At 38.4% G+C, this 13,500-nt stretch overlaps 1 long non-coding RNA gene across 2 annotated transcripts in view; it reads right to left on the reverse strand.

The window, feature by feature from the left end:
* Positions 1-2,434: 2,434 nt before the first annotated feature.
* Positions 2,435-13,500, reverse strand: part of LOC134296303 (uncharacterized) — a 45,186-nt gene continuing 34,120 nt past the window's right edge. Inside the window, exons 3-5 of one of the 2 annotated variants that reach the window (XR_010002999.1) lie at positions 6,515-6,600; positions 5,134-5,270; positions 2,435-3,324 (exon numbers count right to left, since the gene is read on the reverse strand). This is a non-coding gene — a long non-coding RNA (uncharacterized LOC134296303). The remainder of the gene's footprint in view (positions 3,325-5,133; positions 5,271-6,514; positions 6,601-13,500) is intronic. The other variant, XR_010003000.1, reaches the window with a different exon arrangement.

Here is a 13,500-nt window from a genome sequence, read left to right on the forward strand (position 1 = left end):
GGAAGAAGTACTGATGAATGAGTGTGTGGATTGGGAGGAACTGCTATGCCTAGATGAATGCTTGGATTTAAGGCTAGCATTAGATGGAATCTTGAGCAGACTGGATCTAAGGCTTACACATGGGGAGCCTTGAACCCTTTCTTCTGCACCTTTGAATAAGGAACTGGGCTCTGGTTCAGATAGAACCGCGCTGTAGCGCCTCCTCTCTTCTTGTAGGCTAAAAGAAATTTCCTTAGCCCTATCTAAAGACTCTGGAGTGTTAATTTTGTTCAGTACATAGATTATTTCTTCTGCAATAGCACTCCCATTATTGAAGGCCTTTACAAATTCTTGCCTAAGAATTTCCTTTTGCTTTGGGCAAAGGGATGCCCTTATTGCATCAGCTATGGTCAGCAGGTTTTGCCAAGCTCTATTAAACCTCTGCCTAAGCTTGCCTTCCTTCTGCAAAAGGCAGAGCATTGTTTTCTCTGTGGGGTGCCTTTCTCTGACTGGGCGGGGAGATTTGACCCTTGTTTGCAAAATCTCATTGCTATGACTTGACATTCTGTGAAATTCAAAAGGAAACTTATCCCAAGTTTCAAACAGTACAAAATGCAATACTATATAACTATACAATTAAAGGCACACAAAAGGGCAATGCAATATTTTAAACAAGACAATTAAAACAGCTGCTTAACTGAGAAGTTAAGCCTGGGCTTTCATAAACTTGCAGCAGGCTTTGAAGAAAATGGCAGGAACTGCAGAAGGTTGGAATTTATTGCTTTGCAAACTGGTTTCTGGAAGAGGCTTGGTTGCTGTAAAGGCTGGCTTCTGGAGAAATGTATCTACTTTGCAGAAACCTGGATTTTGCTGCAGTTGAAGAGCTGAATGTAGCAATTAGCTGGCTAGCTTGGGAAACAGAAAAGGCGGGAAACCTAGCCAATGTTTCAATTTTGCAAAGGCTTGGCTTCTAGCAAAATGTATCCACTTTGCAGAAAGCTTGATCTTGCTGCAAATGTCTCAATTTGCAAAGGCTTGCTTCAGATGCAAAAAGGGCGGGAAAACTAGCAAAATGTATCAAATTTGCAGAAGGCTTGAACTTGCTGCAGCTGCAAGAGCTGAATGTAGCAATTTGCTGGTGGCTTGAGATGCAAAAAGAGCGGGAAAGCTTGCAAATGTCTCAATTTTGTGAAGGCTGGGCTTCCCTCTGGAGGCAAAGGCAGGCTTCTTTTGACTTCTTTATCTTTAGGAGACTATGGGCTTGGCAAATTCAAGGCCCTTCCACTCCTTCTTTCCCCTTCTTAGCACTTCTGGAAGGCTTCTTTCAGCAGTTCTGGAAAAGAAGGCTCCTCTCTCAGTACTCCTGGAAAAGAAGGCTTCTCTCAGCACTGCTGGAAAAGAAGGGTCCTCTCAGCACTGTGCCGTCGCGCCTGGGGCTGTAAACTCTTAGTGAAAGAGGCATGGACGTGACATCTTTCCCCAGGGGATTGCTTCTTGCCCTCCTTTAGGGAAACTGGAACTCCCAAGGACCAAAACACTGTAGTTAACTCAAAAACTGGGTTTATTCTTCACAAAGGGGGTAAAAGAAAATATACATTACAGTCTTTGATTGTTTAAGTCCATGAAGCTTGTCCAGATCCCTCTTTCTCTGGCTGTGAATGCCGGAGCAAACTCAGCCTCAGTCCAATGACCTATATCTGAAGACAAGAGTCTTCCTCTGTTGCCAAAGGACTGATGTGAAGGCGCTTGAGACTCCTCAACGTTGTTCAGGTTGGCCCTGAACATGAAGTGTGAGTCCCAAGGGTAAGAACCTCAGAATTGGTGCTGAGAGGTAACTTTTGAAGGGCTTTTTGAGCCAAGCCTCTCTTTCATGTCCATCCGATAGAGTGGAATGAAAAGGAGGAAACACAGTCCTACTCCAGGAAGAGGTGGAGCCAAACAGTTTTGCTGAGTGAGCAATATAACAGGTACACACAACATTGATTGACATATAAATAACCAATCCAACTACATTTACAGGGTAAGGGCAAAATCAGGCATGATACAACAATTCAAATCTTGAAACTTATAGTTTGACATATAGATGGCGCCACTCGCGCCGTCACAGTATGCAAATCAATGTTTTGCCTGATTTTTCTTTGCATGTAAAAAGCAAGTTTGGGTTGGAATGCTAGATTAAAAATTCAACACAGTTCAACAGCTCCCCTCCTTGTCTGATTCATTCAGCTGCTAAGAGAGCTTTGCTTTTCAGTATTGAGCTTTGTATGTAAGGTGGAAGTCCATGAAGTTGAATTGTTTGTAGAGTTCAGCCATTGCCTATTGGATGTTAATACTTTTTGGATAAGTGAAGTTTTTAGTAATGGCAGAACAGTGACTGCAACATTTATTACCAAAATTCATACATTCACAACCAATTTTATAATGCTTCAAAAAAGAAAGACAGAAAAACTAGTCTCAAGATTTATTGAGAACTGTCAGAATAATAGAATATGAATCCAGCTGTTTATTTTAGGAAGGATCGATTGCTCTAAGTGGCACAGAAAATACGATGATTAATTTTTAAAACAGAGCTGACTGCATAATTTCATTACAGTCAAATAAACTCTTGCATCTTAATTTCCTTTTATATGTTTACGGCATGTCATTTGTTCAGAAAAGGCCCTTCATTAAATGGCCAGCATTTGTAATAGGAAATAATTTAGTCATATTTGCTAATATCTACTAGAATAGAATAGCTTTATTTATCATTGTGCTACTGAACAATGAAATTACATGTATTCCTTTCCACAATCACAAAACAACACACCCATGCCACATCAGTGCAAAACCACAGAGTTCAACATAGCCACAGTTCTAGGATAAAAGCTATCCTTCAGTTTGTTTGCCCTCATCTTTGTCACCCTGGACCATCTACCATTTGGCAATAATAAAAAAAATATGCCAGGTGAGACGGATCCCTAAGAATGCTATGAGCTTTCTTAAGGCAGCGGGAATTATAAAGTTCTTCCAAAGAGGGGAGAGAGCAACCAATGATTCACTGTGCAGAAGTGGTGACCCGTTGGAGCATCTTATCTGCCACTGTACAGCTACCAAACCATGGACAGATGCAGTAGATTAGGACACTCTCTATAGCGCAGTGGTAGAAAGTCACCAGCAGTTTTTCATTCAGTTGGTGGTTCCTTAGGAGTCTTGGGTAGTACAGTCTCTGCCGTATGGGTCAGATCCTCCTTCACAGTGACACCCAGGAACTTAAAACTGGCTTCTCGCTCCACTTGGTCCCCATTTTTGACCAAGGGCTGTATTTCTGGTCTGTTCTTCCTATAATCCACTATGAGCTCCTTGATCCTATTGATGTTAAAAAACAGATTATTGTTCATGCACCACGAGAGCAACCAATCCACTTCATCCCTATAGTCCAGTGATTCTCAATCTGTAGGTCCCCATATGTTTTGGCCTTCAACTCCCAGAAATCCTAACAGCTGGTAAACTGGCTGGGATTTCTGGGAGTTGTAGGCTAAAACACCTGAGGACCCACAGGTTGAGAACCACTGCTGTAGGCAGACTCATCCCCTTCAGAGATGAGCCACAAAAACACAGAAACACACACAGAACAAGGGGAGAAGCACCTAGCCGCAACAACCACCTGCACAGCCATCTGGAATTTTCAATACTAGAATGTACTTTTCAATCAATTAATGTCTTTAGCAGAAAGTAAATATAGGGTTTAAATAAAGTCTGTATTTTAACAATGTATCTGCTAAATGTACATATGTAAAGTAGGATTAGACTCAGAGGAAAGAATTATGAACATTGGAGGAAAGAACATCAACAAATTAAGGTGTGTAGTTGATGCCATACTACTACAGGCAAACAGCAAAGACATAACAATCTTTTACTGAAGAAAGTAAAAGAAGAAAGGCAGGTTTACGTTGATTAGGAAAACAAGAATAACAGCCACTGACGATTTATATAACTTGAAATAACTGATGAAGACACTGAAATAATTCAAGATTTCCCACACCTTGACTCAGTCATTAATCAGAATGGAGGATCTATTCACATAATCTGCCAGTGCTTGTTTCACTTCTTCTAACATTTGTTTCACTTGCAGAAGCCCTCTGCCTCCTGTTTTTCTGGGAAGGTAAAGTCTGTTCACATCACTACGTGTGTGTAATAAGCAGAGGATTGTCATCGGTTTTCTTGTTTTTCTGTCCAGATCATCCAGTTTTGCTTGCATCCAGTGATAATGATGGATATGGCCCAGGTGTTGATAGCCTTGGTTGCATTTCCGCCATTTAATTTGGTCTTCAATTTTTTTCTGACCCCTTGGACATAGTCTTTGCTGGCCACATTTTGAGCATGTCTATGCTTCATATTGTCCAGTTGTAGTATGCCCAGGTATTTATAGCCTTCAGGCTGATCGCACTTTATGGTTTCTTAATTTGGTATCTCTATGCCCTCACTGTAAATAATTTTCCCTTTTTTTAATGTTCAGTTGCAGTAACTATTTCATTTGTATCATGTTGAATCCATGATTTATGCAGGACTTTAGTGTAATCTGACTGCATTTTACAAAAAAAAATCTAAATTTTAAAGTACATAAAGCAACTTGTGTTACAAACTTGACTGTGGCCAAATATCGCTGCCTATTCTCCAACACAAGGTGCAATGTGTTCCTATCCAAAGTGCTTTGAGGCAGATTTGCGGGGGTCCCATACAATGCAAGACTTTGCCCTTGGAAAAATCAGAATGTTGAAATGTGTGTCTCACAACTTATTGTCCTGAAGTTTTAACAAACAAGCTCGACTACATATTATTAACCCTCTACTGAGAAACCTTCCCCGTAGATCAGTCCAATTTCAAATAAAGTTTTTACTAGGTGACAGTTTTCCCCAGGTGACCTTGGCTGTTGCCAGGTTTCTCTCTGAGGTAGCCAGGATAAGACAACTTCTTGTATTAGACACAGGTTGAAACTTGCCTTGCATATTTCCAGTGTTTTTTCCCATGTTCTTATGCATCTGGAATGGCACTAACTTATGGATATGCTGTGCACTTTTTCTGCTGAGCAAATTGGGTCTTTGGACTATAATAAAGATTGTTGTTGTTGTTGTGTTACACCTTTGCAAACAAAGGGAACTTTGCAACCTTGCTCACCTAACTCAGAAGTTTTCCTCACAGCCTCTTGGCATTTCATCTTCCAGCTACTCCGTCAGAATAATATTTATATTTATTATTGATGTATTCTGATGGTTGTTTATGTGATTTTAATATATTGTATGCTGCTTTAGTTCCTGTGATGGAGAAAAGCAGGATGTAAATAAATTATTATTATTATTATTATTATTATTATTATTATTATTATTATTATTATTATTATTATTATTATTATTATTATTATTATTTGAAAGAGGAAACCTATATATTCAATTAGAAATCCTTGCATGTTTCATTACACAATGTGTGGACTCTGGATGATATCACAAATATACTCGAATATACAGGTTTCCCCTTTCATATTCATGAATGGGTAGGTCCAAAAACAGGTCAGGAATGTTTAAAGAATGAAGTCCATCCTTGTGAGAATAGGAAAAATCTGAATACATGAAATAGTCCAGTTTCCATTTAAGTGATTTATATGCACAGTACAGGGAAGTCTCCTGAAAAATGTCCATAAAAATGTCTGGCTCTCAATTATTTCCTGTCCAAAGTAGCTGTGGGCTAATTTTTCAAATGTGCTAGGAACTTTGAGAGATTTTCAGGATAAAATTGAATTAATCTGTTGGATTTTAATTTTTTGGATAACACAACAGGATGAAAAATCATTTTCAATTATCCCAATCCAGAACAGCATGTGAGGTATGTCCTCTCAAATCAAGTGTGTTGCTCAACCTACAACTCTCTGACTGTTCATTCTAAATCCAGTCTCCAGCTTATGATCCTTCTCTAAAAACTGAGTCATTTTTAAAGAAAAAGTTCTGTGCATACGAGTCAACATGTTGAGCTGAGAAAGAGAACCAGAAATAGTTCATTTGTCAGACTTGACGCAGTTCCATCTGACATATTACAACCAAAAATGGTGTATCATGGCAGCTGTCTGGAGACTAGAAATCTCAACAAAATTTAATTTAATTTAATTTAAAAATTTATATCCCGCCCTTCTAACCCAAAGGGACTCAGGGAGGCTTACAACAATGGCAGTAATTCGATGCCTACACAAGATCAAAATGACACAGTACATAAAATCAATTAAAACTATTAAATACGATATAAAAATTTTAAAACAATTTTAAAACAAATAGTCAGATCCATTCATCCACAAAAACCTCGTGCTTTAGCCATAAAACAGTCCGTGTCATCTTTGCCATTATTCATTAAAAGCCTGAGCACATAACCATGCACTAATGCTCCAGCTGTGCAGAGGATCTTGCTGCCATTTCCAAACATTGGTTGTGTCTTCCTGCAGCACATCTGCATAAATTTGTAGCCATGACCCATGAGGCAGCTTGCACTCACCCATCTCATTAGATGCACTTACCAGGCAATAGAAGTGCCATAAAGCAACAGTACTCAAAAAGGTGGTCCATGGATTGATGCCAATCCCTGAATCTTTGCCTGCTGGTCCTTGTCATGTTTCCATGAAAGAAAAAAATGAGTAATTGTAAAAAAAAAGATGCATATGATGCTGATTTCTAGCACAATAGAAAAACAACTGATAGTCCCACATATACTCCTAGAACACATTTGTGAAACTCAAGGCCCATAGGCCAAACCTGTCCCACCATGTCATTTTATGTGGCCCTCCAGATGCTGGACTACAACTCCTGTATTCCTCATCATTTGAGATCATGATCAGAGCTGATGGGAGCTGTGATACAGTAACACTTGGAAGACTAAAGCTTGTTTTGTTTTGTCAGGATAGTGGGGTTTGAATTTAGACACAATGCTTGTGGATAAGATGTCTGACTTTAAAATGTCCTTTAACCTTTCCCCTGCCTCAGAGCCAAAAGTTCCTATTACTCCCAGTCTGCATAATGGATAATCAAAAGTGATGGAAGTTGTTTGGGTTCAGTAACATCTGGGAACCCAAACAAGGTAAAAAGTAAAGAGCAGCAACCACTATGTGAATAAACTATAGTTCTCCACCATATATTTAACGGCCCTTTGAAGGCAACCATAAGGCTTATGCAGCCCTCAATGAAAATGACTTTTTCACCCCTGCCCTAGAAGTACTTTCCCAAAGGACTTTGAGTTTCAAGAGACAGCTCCAAATGATGCACAGCACTATCATATTTTATTTTGTACCAACTAGTAGAAGGTATAGATAAGGTGATTTCTGGGTACATGCTGATAAAAAGTCCTGTGGCTATTCAAGTCCCAAACAATATTTTCAATATTTGTTCATTCCTGCATAACATCTCATGTTTGCATATATGATGTTAAGTTTGTAACCTTCACATTCCTGCCATGGTGTATCCTCCAAAGGTAGAAAGATAGGAATAGAAAGCTCCCCCCCCCCCCCCCCATTTCTGTCCTGCCTTCTTGGTAGAGCCTATATTATCTGTATATCAGTGCTTCTGTATGTAAGAGAGATGATAGGGAGACCTGCCAGTTTTGGATTTCTCATACTGGTACTTGAATTCCTTGATGTTTTATGATGACATTTATTAAGTTGTTAAATTCTCCAAAATAAAGCTGAAACAATTTTCCCCCTTTTGCACCAATTCATTCAATAGGTACTGCTGTTTGAAGCATGAAGATGATCAAGCTGAATCAACTACAATACGAACTGTGAAAGACCAGGAGCCTCCCAGAAAAGTCTACTTTTGTAGCAGGGTTGGGAATGATGTTACTTCCAAGATATTGCTGGATTATGACTCCCAGTAATCCCCAGATAACACCACAAGTGATGATGGATGTTGCATTCTAACAATATCTGGAGGTCCTTTATAGTTCTCATCCCTGGTCTATGAATATTGCAATAGCTGCTATAAATATTGCAAAAGAGTAATTGAGCTAGAAAAAGGAAATAATTAGTTTGATACCGAGATAAATATGACAATAGAAACTCAACCAGTTAAATTTCCATTAATATCCCCTCCCTTTTGTGGCTGGCAGTATTAGCTCATCATATGTATTAGTTTTGGAATACAAGCTATGCATTATGGTTACTCTGAATGCATTCTTAAAAATGTACTGGCATTACATCCCCCACACTTTTTAAAAAATAAGTCTGCACCATATGGTTTCAATTTCTCAGAAATATATTGGCTAGGTTGTGCTTTCAGAAAGCGAGGCCAAGCATGACTTGTCAAGATATCTAAAAGTTTAATTCAGCATCTCGTATTTTCCTATAGTGAATCTTGCTAATACGGTGGGAACCTTCCCAACTGGAAAATCAAATGGGTAATTGAATGAAGACATTTCATAATGTTTATTATTCAGTTTACAGTAAATGGAAGGGAAATTCTTTCTTCTTTCCTTGGTGGATTTGCCACCATATCATATCTGATCTTTGCATCCCTGACCCTGAGAAATTCAATATTTTGGTTCCATTGATAGCTGTTCTAGCAAGCTGGCAGAACTATTCTTGTGACTGATCTCTATCAAATGAAAAATGTTCCTACAAAGAAAAAAGTGTTTAACAGCTAAAATCACCTGACTGGTTACAGACCATTGATATACTGCCCAAGTTAAACTAACAAAATAGAACTTTTAGGTGGCCCAGTCCATTATATAGGGGGTTAACCTGACTAATGAAATTTATTTCCTCCTCTTCTTGTTATCTCCTTAATTTATTTTAACCTAAAATAAGAATGATCTTGGTACTCAGTTTTTTAACCCTAGGTGCCACCACTTTGTAGAACAGCTATGAATTATTCCCCCTTGAAACATGTTTCCATTTAGTTATAAACTTCTGAAAAATATCTGCCTATCATTATAATCTATGCTATGGGTATTTGCCATTTTAATTATTTCTGTTTAGTGTTTCAGTATCTACTACTAAGAAGGCAATGAAATAAATGCATTCCTAGCTAGGGGAGTTCAGACAAGCAAGGATAGCCATGTCTTTTTGTATAAAATTGCTGAATGTCATGCCTCCTTCTCCATGTTAAGGTGCATGATATCTTAGACTTGTTAAGATATTTTATTATGTCATTAAGAATGCAATCCTAACAAATTCAAAAATTTCCAGCTTTTCTGGGGTAAATTTGAAGTATACTTCTTATCTAAAAGCAAGCTTGATTGGGACTACTTCATTTGTGTGATGTATAGCAGTTTTAATAGTTGAATATTTTTGAAGGTAGATAAAATTCTGCAATTTCTGTATATGAAATGAGTCAAAGAAAATTTGGAAGTTAGATGCCAGAAGCAACTTTTTTGAGAATGAAAATAATGAATGTAACATTAATTTATTGCCTTCCTGTTGACTTCCTTCCTTCCTTTCTTAAAGGACTGAGGATTTCAGAAAGGTTTGACTCTAGATAATACTAGATGACATAGGGACTCATAGGGCTTTATCTCATGAGGCAGGCCAACTGGCATTACCAAAGGTGATGGTTCTAAGCATGGCTTCATATGCACCTCGCTGCCAGTCTGTCTCTTCCTTATAATTATCAAATCCCTTACTATTGATGGATAAAACCTGTCAATCAATAACAATTCTGCAATTTTTCTGTCACTTGCTTTGGTGCAATGGGTCCGTTCCATGCGTCAGCAGTTAAATGATGTAATGGATTCATTCCCGCCTCCCCCCCCCCCCCCGGCTATTTCAAAACTATGAATTTTCTAATTTTTTTTAAAAAAATGTTTTCTTGTTATACTTGTTTGTTTTCAAAGCTGGAGTTGCAATATTGCTCTAAAATATATATTTTTAAAAAATACGGAACAGCAGTACTACTGGAAGGCAGGGTTTTGAGGATATTTGGAAGTATGATCATAGGACCATAGATCGTTAAATCAACACAATTGCACAAATGAACATCAGTGAAATACCTAAAGTGCACAGCCCAATATATATCCACTATATTGATACTGCAATACTGAGTTTGTGTGATAAAGTCCATACAATCATAGCATATTAGAGCTATGTTACTCTTTATGAAACAATGAATTCTTCCCAACTCTGCTTCTTGCATGCATTAACTCTCTTGTGATTATGCAGAGACACTGAGAGAACACTATATAGATCCTGGAATCCCAAGCCGTTGTGCGGCCTGAGAGGTGCAATAGTCCAAAATAAGTTTCCCAGTTCAATGGCATCACGATATTGCTGGTTTGTTTTGTTATATTGAGCAATATTAAATTGGTTCACAGTTATAGCATCCATTTGCCTAATGTTTATGAATGCCAAAGAGTGTACAAAAACCCCTCCTAACAACAGTAAGCTCAAGAAACCTTTTAATTATCCAGTGGTCTTTCCAAACAGTAGCACTGATCTCTAAGAAGTTGACTTACTGTTTTGTTGTTTAGAAGATGCCAATAAAACAGTAGGTAAAATTTATCTTGGAGAAAAATAACAAAAAAAGATAGAACCACAGCTGGAGCAACCTGTTGAAGTTGAGGTACTGCTGGACTTGTAACGTGCCTCTCCCTCTCCCTCTAGTGCTCCCCTAGGGTTTTACTCCTCCTATTAGACTTCCCCTCTCAGTCCCATATCTGCTATGTTAACTGTGTCTTTAAACAGCACTTAAAAAAAACAAACCAAAACCTGTTTTCTAATTTTTTTTATCATTGCCTCTCTAGGGAATTGTGTTTCCCCATCCCAGGACATTTTTGCCCCTCTCTGTGCTGGTCATGGACCGTAATAAAGTCTTGTTGTTGTTGTTGTTGTAACAAAAAAAAGAGATGGTGCTTGGTTCCCAGTGGAAAGATACTCATGTGTTTTGAAGTATTCTCACCAAATGTCTTTGGAAATTTAAAAAAAAGGTAGCATGTCTAGTCTGGATCCAAGCCAGGGAGGAACAGTGGATGTTCTCTTATAAAAGCCTTGAAAGCTGTGAGCAACCCATAAACAGTTTGTAGAGTGAGTAAAAATGGACCATTTTATGTGCCCTCATGGAAGGGACAGCTTATTTGTACTTGGATTCAAATATAACAATATGATGTCATCAAATGATTTACTGTCAGTAACATAGCAAGAGTCAATATACAGAGGTGGATGGAAACATCCTATTCTTTTTGAAGTGTTTAGAGGGAACCACCAATTCTGAAGTTTTTCTTGGCCTTCCCTCTGCCGGTGGTGAATGGAGCACAGGAAAACCTCAGCAGCTATGTTACTGGAATGATGTGATAGGAATGTTAACCGCCAAATTAGGGTGGGCTTTATTTTAGGGCTTTACATGGGGCTATTAGGAACACAAGATCTATGAACAGGAATATATCAGTGTGTCATGTGTGCTGATTGCCCAGTATCATAGTTGATATCCACAGTGTACCAGCAACATTTAGTACATTTTATTTTCATAACAATCAAAGCCAATAATTGCTGGATCTTCAGTCTCAAATAACTCATTTAGAAATTGTTTTTTATAATGGTTCTGTTGTTCTTGGCAATGATTGTGTTTTAAATCCCTCCAAAATACAGCATAATCTATGACCTGCTTTATAAGAAAAAAGGTACTTTTCTGACTCTTCATTTCTAATGAATTGATATCATTTCACAACTTCACAATGTTCATAGCTCATTGCTCAAGTTCCCTGGAAACTTTAGTACAAGACCTGTGAATATAATTCCTCCAAAAAGCTTATAATGCAGAAGCAGAGCTCAGCTTATGCTTTTCTAACAGATTTTTCAAATTCAACTCCTGGCAGCTATAACTAAAATTAGGTTTGCCTGAAAGCACAGAGAAACCACCTCTAAAAGTCCATGCAAGTAATGGCCAAAGGACCAGATGAGCACAAAGTAATTTCATATATTTGAAAGTACTGACCACATAGGATATTCACCTTCATTGACAATCCTCAGAGCAAGGCTGATGTGCAGGTGGAAAAGAGGAATATTGAGACCACACAAGGTGTCCTCATGTGGATGCACACCACATTGGCAGGATTCCATTTTGTTTTAAGAGCAATGAAATACTTGTGAGTATAGGGATTTCCTACAGGGCTCCGCTATTTTTTCATACTGCATCTCAAACTATCGCTTTACTTAGACATAGATAGCAATGTGTGGTTACTGAGGTTCCTTTAACAAGGTAAATGGTCCATGTCACCCCATAAACTTTCAGATGTCACACAGAGACTTCGCCATCTCATTCTTTGCCTTTATCAATCTGTCTGTTTGTGTGGCCTTACATGTCCTATCCACCAAAAAGTAGTCTGTGGTAGCAGCAGTGGATCAATCACAAGTTCAGAAGCAAACACTTTAGTTCCTCACTACCCCCATCTGAAACTTGGTAGATGCAGGGAATGCTGTGGAAGTAACATATCTTGATTTCAGTAAGGCCTTCAAAAAGGTCCCCCATGATGTTCTTGCAAACAAACTAATCAAATGTGGGTTAGGCAATGCTACTATTAAGTGGATCTGTAATTGGTTAAGCGACCAAACCGAAAGGGTGTTCAGCATACCAATGGTTCCACTTCATCTCAGAAAGAAGTTACTAGTGAACTGGTGCAAGGTTCAGTCCTGGACCCAGTAGTGTTCAACATCTTTATTAATGACTTGGAGGTTTAGAGGGCATATTTATACAGTTTGCAGATGACATCAAATCAGGAGAGATAGCTAATATTCCAGAAGACAGGATTAGAATTCAAAATGACCTTGACAGATTAGGAAGCTGGGCCAAAACTAACAAAATGAATTACAATAAGGACAAATATAAAAGGTGAAAGATTTATACTATCTGAAGAGAAACCAGAGTATATAAGAACAAATGTAATATACTACACCTAGGCAGAAAAAATGAAATGCAAAAATACAGAATGGGTGATGCCTGGCTCAACAACAGTCCATGTGAAAAAGATATTGGAGTCTTAATGGACAACAAGTTGAACATGACATAAGAACAGTGTGATGCAGCAGCTTAAAAAGCAGAAGTGATTATGGGCTGCATCAAAAGGAGTATAGTTTCTAGATCGAGGGAAATCATGGTGCCTCTCTATTCTATCTTGGTTAGATCTCACATAGAATACTGTGTCCAGTTCTGGGCACCACAATTTGAAAGAGATATTGACAAGTTGGAAAGTGTCCAGAGGAGGGCAAATAAAAGGATCAAATGCCTGGAGACTCTGCCCTATGAGGAGTATCTTAAAGAGATGAATATGTTTAGCCTGCAGAAAAGAAGGTTGAGAGGAGACATGATAGCCATGTATAAATATGTGAAAGGATGTCATAAGGAAGAGGGAGCATGCTTGTTTTCTGCTGCCCTGGAAACTAGAACTTGAAGGAATAGGTTCAAATGATAGGAAAGGAGATTCCACCTGAATATTAGGAACAACTTTCTGACTGTAAGAGTTGTTCAGCAGTGGAACTCTCTTCCTCGAAGTGTGGTGGAAACACCTTCCTTGGAAGCTTTTAAACAG

This window comes from Anolis carolinensis, chromosome 2, assembly GCF_035594765.1.
Source record: "Anolis carolinensis isolate JA03-04 chromosome 2, rAnoCar3.1.pri, whole genome shotgun sequence".
Lineage (NCBI taxonomy): Eukaryota > Metazoa > Chordata > Lepidosauria > Squamata > Dactyloidae > Anolis > Anolis carolinensis.